General features: G+C 50.8%; 1 pseudogene; it reads left to right on the top strand.

Annotated features, from left to right (window-relative positions):
- The window catches only part of LOC134078157 (cAMP-specific 3',5'-cyclic phosphodiesterase 4B-like), a 29,539-nt pseudogene extending 22,328 nt beyond the window's left edge, over positions 1–7,211 (top strand).
- The last annotated feature ends 693 nt before the right edge of the window (positions 7,212–7,904 follow it).

The raw sequence follows: 7,904 nt of genomic DNA, 5'->3' as shown, positions 1-7,904 counted from the left end.
AGGATTAACATAACATTGTATTTCAAAAGCACAGCTGATTATAGAAAGTAGAGTAAGATCCCCCTTCCTCTCTCTTTTTTTTTAGCTGATAGGAGGATGGAAGCCTAGCAGTGCAGGGTTTTTCCACATTGGTGTGGTATATTAATGTGACTTTGTAAGAGATTATGACAGTGGTTTAATAAAGGAGTGTTAAATCTATCTTCCCCCTTTCCTTCCTCTCGCTCTCTCTTTCTTTTTCCTATCCTCTCTCTCTCCATCCCTTCCCTGTCTCCCTCCTCCCTTCCCTTCTCCTCCTTCTCCCCCTCCTCACTCTTCCTCACCCCCTTCTCTTTCACTGTCTTTTCTCTTTGTCTCTCTCTCTCTCTCTCTCTCTTCCCTTCTCCCTTCTCTCCCTCCCTCACGCCTCCTCTCCCTTTCTGTCTTTCTCTCTCTCTCTCTTTCCCCTTCCTTCCTCTCGCTCTCTTTTTCCTTTTTCCTACCCTCTCTCTCCTCCCTTCCCTTCTCCTCCCTCCCCCCCACTCTTCCTCGCTCCCCCCACGCCATTTCTCTCTCTCTCTCTCTCTACCCCCCCTCTCTCCCTTTCTCTCCCCTCTCTCTCTCTCTACCCCCTCCCTATCTCTCCCTTTCTCTCTCTATCCCCCCCTCTCTCTCTCTCTCTCTCTCTCTCTGTACTCCCCCCCTCCCTCTCTCTCTACCCCCCCCCCCTCTCTCTCTCTCTCTCTCTCTCTCTCTCTCTCTCTCTCTCTCTGTACCCCCCCTCTCTACCCCTCTCTACCCCCTCTCTATCCCTCCCTCTCTCTCTCCCAGACTCGGAGCTGGCTCTGATGTATAATGATGAGTCTGTGCTGGAGAACCACCACTTGGGCCGTGGGCTTCAAGCTGCTGCACCAGGAGAACTGTGACATCTTCCAGAGCCTCACCAAGCGCCAGCGCCAGACCCTGCGCAAGCACGTCATCGACATGGTGAGACACGAGACGCGCCTGATGCACACACACACGGCCAGAGAGAGAGAGAGAGAGAGAGAGAGAGGGGAGAGGAGAGATAGACAGAGACGTGGAGGAGAGGAGAGACAGATAGAGACACAGAGGAGGAGAGGAGAGACAGATAGAGACATGGAGGAGGAGAGGAGAGACAGATAGAGACACAGAGGAGGAGAGGAGAGGAGAGGAGAGACAGATAGAGACACAGAGGAGGAGAGGAGAGACAGATAGAGACATGGAGGAGAGGAGAGATCTTCCAGAGCCTCACCAAGCGCCAGCGCCTGCGCAAGCACGTCATCGACATGGTGAGACACGAGACGGGGGACGCGTCCGTCCACACACACACACGTCCAGACGCCATCAGCAGAGAGAGAGAGAGAGAGAGACAAACAGACAGAGAGAGAGAGATTTGTTACTATTAATAGAATTGTTGTTTCACTTTTTTGTCCTCTATGTCTACTTGTATGCCCTCTTATACGTTAATGCCACAATTCTGTTAAACATTTATTTATTCTATTTAACCTCTTACGTGTGCATGTAATTGAGCTTTGACAATAATGTTCATGAAACTTTCATGCCAATAAAGCTTTATTGAATTGAATTGAATGAGAGACATAGAGGGGAGAGGATAGATAGATAGAGACATGGAGGAGGAGAGGAGAGGAGAGAGACAGATAGGGACACAGAGGAGGAGAGGAGAGGAGGGGAGAGACAGATAGAGACACAGAAGAGGAGAGGAGGGGAGAGACAGATAGAGACACAGAAGAGAAGAGGAGGGGAGAGGCTGATAGAGACACAGAGGAGGAGAGGAGGGGAGAGGCGGATAGAGACAGAAGAGGAGAGGGGAGAGGCGGATAGAGACAGAGGAGGAGAGGAGAGGGGAGAGGCTGATAGAGACACAGATGAGGAGAGGAGAGGGAGAGGCTGATAGAGACACAGAGGAGGAGAGGAGGGGAGAGGCTGATAGAGACACAGAGGAGGAGAGGAGGGGAGAGGCTGATAGAGACACAGAGGAGGAGAGGAGGGGAGAGGCTGATAGAGACACAGAGGAGGGAGGAGAGGAGAGGCTGATAGAGACACAGGAGGAGAGGAGAGGAGAGGCTGATAGAGACACAGAGGAGAGGAGGGAGAGGCTGATAGAGACACAGAGGAGGAGAGGAGAGGAGAGGCCGATAGACAACACAGAGGAGGAGAGGAGGGGAGAGGCTGATAGAGACACAGAGGAGAGAGGAGAGGAGAGGCTGATAGAGACACAGAGGAGGAGAGGAGGGGAGAGGCTGATAGAGACACAGAGGAGGAGAGGAGGGGAGAGACTAAAGGGGCTTTTCCATTGCTCAATTCAACTCTACTCGATGTTGGTACCGGCTATTTCTAGTAGAACTTAAATAACTTTTTTGTTTTAATCAATAAAAAAAGTTATTAACTTCTCAACGTCTTAACTTCTAAGAAGAGTATACTGAAGGTATCTGACCCCAGCACCTTGCTGTTCTGATGATGGTGTAACGCAATAAGCTCCACGAGGCTCACAGTGATTTTAGAACAGCAGCTAGAGAGCACTGTTGAGCAGGACGTGAAGCGAATATCTTTGCCCTCAGGGTTGTGTTGAACAGGAACACAAGCTCTTGTTTTCACAAGTTCTGGTTTTCACAAGTTCTTGTTTTCACTAGTTCTTGTTTTCACTAGTTCTAGTTTTCACTAGTTCTTCTCTCTTCCTATCTTCTTTATTCTTTCTCTTTCTTCTTTCCTATGTCTCTTTCTCTCTCTCTCTCTCTGTTTCTCTCTCTCGCTAGGTGTTGGCCACTGACATGTCCAAGCACATGACTCTGCTAGCGGACCTGAAGACCATGGTGGAGACGAAGAAGGTCACCAGCTCAGGAGTTCTGCTCCTGGACCACTACACTGACCGCATCCAGGTACAGGTGTGTGTGTGTGTGAGTGTGTGTGTGTGTGTGTGTGTGTGTGTGTGTGTGTGTGTGTGACTGTTACCTGCAATCTCACAGCATTTTTATACAGATACGATTCAGTTCGTGTCATCAAAAACATATCCTTGATTCGTGCATGTGTGTTTATGTGTTTGTTTGTTTGTCTGTATGTGTCTGTCTGTCTGTCTGTCTGTCTGTCTGTCTGTCTGTCTGTCTGTCTGTCTGTCTGTCTGTGTGTGTGTGTGTGTGTGTGTGTGTGACGTCTCTCTGCTCAGGTGCTGAGGAACATGGTGCACTGTGCGGACTGAGCAACCCCACCAAGTCCCTGGCGGTGTACCGGCAGTGGACGGAGCGCATCATGGAGGAGTTCTTCAGGCAGGGGGACAAGGAGCGCGAGAAGGGCATGGAGATCAGCGCCATGTGTGACAAGCACACCGCCTCCATAGAGAAGAGCCAGGTACTGCACACACACACACACACACACACACACACACACACCGCCTCCATAGAGAAGAGCCAGGTACTGCTCACACACACACACACACACACACACCGCCTCCATAGAGAAGAGCCAGGTACTGCACACACACACACACACACACACACACACGCCTCCATAGAGAAGAGCCAGGTACTGCACACACACACACACACACCCACACCGCCTCCATAGAGAAGAGCCAGGTACTGCACACACACACACACACACACACACACACACACACACACACACACACCGCCTCCATAGAGAAGAGCCAGGTACTGCACTCACACACACACACACACACACACACACACCGCCTCCATAGAGAAGAGCCAGGTACTGCACTCACACACACACACACACACACACACACACACCACACAGCCTCCCATAGAGAAGAGCCAGGTGCTGCACACACACACACACACACACACACACACACACACCGCCTCCATAGAGAAGAGCCAGGTACTGCACACACACACACACACACACACACACACACACACACACACACATATCGCCTCCATAGAGAAGAGCCAGGTACTGCACACACACACACACACACACACACACACACACACACACACACACACAATATCGCCTCAATAGAGAAGAGCCAGGTAGGGAACAACCCTCTGGTGTGGTTTTGGTTAAAGTATAATGTACATTGTTTTGCTTTCTCTTTCCCTCCCTCCCTCTCTGTCCCTACCCCTCCCTCCCTCCCTCCTTTTTCTCTCTCCCTCCCTCCCTCCCTCTACCCCCCTCTCCCTCCCTCCTTCCCCTCCCTCTCCCTCCCTTTCTCTCTCCCTCCCTCCCTTTACCTCCCTCTCTCTCTCCCTCCCCCTCTCCCTCTCTTCCTCCCTCCCTCTCCCTCTCTCCCTCCCCCTCTCTCCCTCCCCCTCTCTCCCTCCCTCCCCCCCTCTCCCTCCCCCTCTCTCCCTCTCTCTTTCCTCCCTCCCTCTCCCTCCCCCCTCCCTTTCTCTCTCCCTCCCTCCCTCCCTCTACCCCCCTCTCCCTCCCTCCTTCCCCCCTCCCCTCTCCCTCCCTCTCTCTCCCTCCCTCCCCCCCTCTCCCTCCCTCTCCTCCCTCTCTCCCTCCCTCAACCTCCCTCCCTCAACCTCCCTCTCTCTCTCCCTCCCTCCCTCTCCCTCTCCCTCTCTCCCTCCCTCCCTTTCTCTCCCCCCCCCTCTCCCTCTCCCTCCCCCTCTCTCCACCCAGGTGGGCTTCATTGACTACATCGTGCACCCTCTGTGGGAGACGTGGGGTGACCTGGTGCACCCGGACGCCCAGGGCATCCTGGACACGCTGGAGGAGAACCGCGACTGGTACCAGAGCACCATGCCGCAGAGCCCCTCGCCGCCGCTCGACCGCAACCAGCACGGGGGCCTGCACGCCGCCGACCGCTTCCAGTTCGAGCTCACGCTGGGTGAGGAGGACGCCGGGACGGCGACGACGGCGGCGGCGAACGCGGGCGCCGGGCACCAGAACAACCGGAACCACAACGAGAGCGGTGGGGACGAGGAGGAAGAGGACGAGGAGGAGGAGGAGGAGGAGGAAGAGGAGGAGCAGAACGGCAATGGGGTAGAGCGGCAGGACCCCAACTGCAACCGTGGCGGTTGCTATGGAGACGGAGAGGAGGAGGAGGAGGAAGAGCAGAACCACGTGGACCATAATCATATGGAGGAGAACCACACAGAGGAGGAGGAAGAGGAGGAGGAAGAGGAGGAGGAGGAGGCAGAAGCAGATCAGAACCAAATGGAGGAGGGAGAACCAGAGGAGAACCACTGTGACATGGAAGGAGGGGAGGGAGAGGAGGAGGAGAAGGAGGAGGAGGAGGAGGAGGAGGAGAAGGAGGAGGAGGTTAAAGACGGAGAGGGGGATGACGGAGAGGAGGAGGTCAAAGATGAAGAGGGGAATGAGGGAGAGGAGGAGAATGAGGAGGTCAAAGATGAAGAGGGGGATGAGGAAGAGGGGAATGGGGGAGAGGAGGAGAAAGAGGGGAATGGGGGAGAGGGGGATGGTGAGGAGGAGGAGAAAGGGGAGGAAGAGCAGGAAGAGGCTACAGAGGAGGAGCAGGAGAACGAGGGAGAGACGGAGGAGAAGGAAGAAATGGAGGAGAAGGAGGAAGAAGCAGAAGAACAGCATGAGGAAGAGGAGGAGGAGGAGAACCAAGCGGATAGAGGAGAAGAGAATGGAGAGAACGAAGGAGAACAGGATGCAGAGGACGAGTAGAAGAAAGGAGTGATGAGAGAACGAGTGGAAGAAAGGAGCGATGAGAGAGGATGAGTGGAAGAAAATAGTGATGAGAGGACGAGTGGAAGAAAGGAGCGATGAGAGAGGATGAGTGGAAGAAAGGAGTGATGAGAGGATGAGTGGAAGAAAGGAGTGATGAGAGGATGAGTGAAAGAAAGGAGTGATGAGAGAGGAGTGGAAGAAAGGAGGGATGAGAGGATGAGTGGAGGAAAGGAGTAGAAAGAAGATGTCTGTAGGACAGACAGAATAATGGGAGAAGAAGACTGATTTTTAACAAAAAAAAAAACACAATAAATAAATGTGTTAAAGGAGACACAGGCAGACTGTATATGACATGTTCCTCCATTCTTTTATACGAGACTTTACAAATAGAACAAAACGAAGCGAAAACAAAATCCCGAGTCCTGAATCTGTCCCTTGCTCCCCGGGGGGCTGATGATCATACAGGACTGACCACAGCATCGGACATGTCCAGACCAGAGCCAACCCTCGCAGCCTGCTGGTAGGCAACGGCTACAGAGCAGTCCACCAGTCCCTACGGCCCGAGCCTTTGGAGAGGAGGAATCAGTATGGAGGGAGGGAAGAGGGAGATGGGAAGAGACAGAGGGAAAGAGAAGAGGGATAGGAAAGAAAGAAAGAAAGAAAGAAAGAATCAATAGACGAAGAGCTGAAAAAGAAGGGTGGATGAAAAGATAGAAGAAGGGGTGTCAAAATCAACTCAATTCAGACAGTTAAAGAGAGAAGAGGTTCTGGACAAGAAGAGGAAAAAAAAGAAAGAAAAACAAAGAATCAATAGAAAGACCATAGAAAAAGAAGGGATAGAGAGGAAGGGAAGAAAAGCAGAAGAAGCGGGCATCAAAGCGACTCAATTCGGAGACGGTTCCAGAGGACGATGTTCTGGACAGCAGTAGGAGAGAAGTCTTCACCGAGCATCTGTATATCGACCACTGCCAGAGGTCTGTTCGGCACCACAGGGGAACCCCACCTGGACCGTGGCTTTTGTAGCACTTGGGACATGTAACACTGACGCGCCCAATCACGCATGCAAAAAAACTGTATCAAACTAACAATCCCTGCACTTGAACCACTGGCACACACAGTTGTGTGTGTGTGTGCGTGTGTGCGTGTGTGTGTGTGTGTGTGTGTGTGTTTCTCTGTATGTGTGTGTGTGTATGAGTGTGTTTATGTACGTATGACTGTGAGTGTATGTATGTGTATGTGTCTATATATAATATATATGTATGTGTGTGTATGTATGTATGCGTGTGTATGAGGAAGAGTGTGTGAGTGTGTGTTTATAGTGTGTATATTCAGACTACAGGACTAAAGACTGATATTGGACTAAACGCCCCTGCAACGGGACAAACGCACACACACACACACTTTTATTTTCTTCCATTTTTGTCGGAAAGGAAAACAAAAGGAAAACACACACAAAGACACTCCTTCCCACGCGCGGAGTAAAGAGACGCTCCCATCTGGCCTCACAGGCCGTTCTGAAGCAATGCATTGTGGGAACGGAGGGTTCCTGTCTCCCTCCCGCCTCCCCGTCTTGTTTCCCAGTCTGAGTTTTGATTCGTTGGCACTGACGGTGCCCAGTGTTTGTTCCCTGTGTATAACGTCCATGTATTTTATTCGTCAAAACAAGGACGATATTATACTAATAAAAATGACTTGATTCAAAAGCGCCTGTTCATAGACCACTGTAGTAATGACGTCGTTCCCCAGATTTAAAAGCCTGAAGAGAGAGAAGGTTCTTATCCGACCGTTTTAATTTACAGTGGCTGTTTTGTTTTCACTTTCTCTCGTCTGGTAGAAATTAAAAATCCAATGTCTTAAAAAAAAAAATAGCTGGGTTTCCAAACAAACTTCTTTAGTGGAGAGATGTGTCACACACATCTTACATCTACAATCTAAAGTAGAAAAAGAAATTGATTTGCCGGAGGAGGGTATTTTAACTCCCAGTTAGCATTGAGTCTAAATAGTAAATACAATTTTGATTATTCATAGACCGCTGTGGTAGGGGACATCATTCCCCAGATTTAAAACGGACTCTTAAAAAGGTGTAAGAGGGAGAAGGTTCTTGTGAATCTACTGTTGCAGTGGTTGTTTTGTTTTCACTTTCTCTCATCTGGTTGAAAAGATACAAAATCAATGTCTTAAAAGAAATAGCAGGGTTTCTAAACACTTCTCAAATAGGAGTACAACAGGACATCTTGAGCGGAGAGATGCTTCAAATTAGCATACAATCTTACATCTAC

Source organism: Sardina pilchardus, chromosome 1 (assembly GCF_963854185.1).
Source record: "Sardina pilchardus chromosome 1, fSarPil1.1, whole genome shotgun sequence".
NCBI classification, from domain to species: domain Eukaryota; kingdom Metazoa; phylum Chordata; class Actinopteri; order Clupeiformes; family Clupeidae; genus Sardina; species Sardina pilchardus.
Note: the sequence above shows the minus strand (reverse complement) of the source record. Positions and strands in the feature narration are given on the sequence as shown.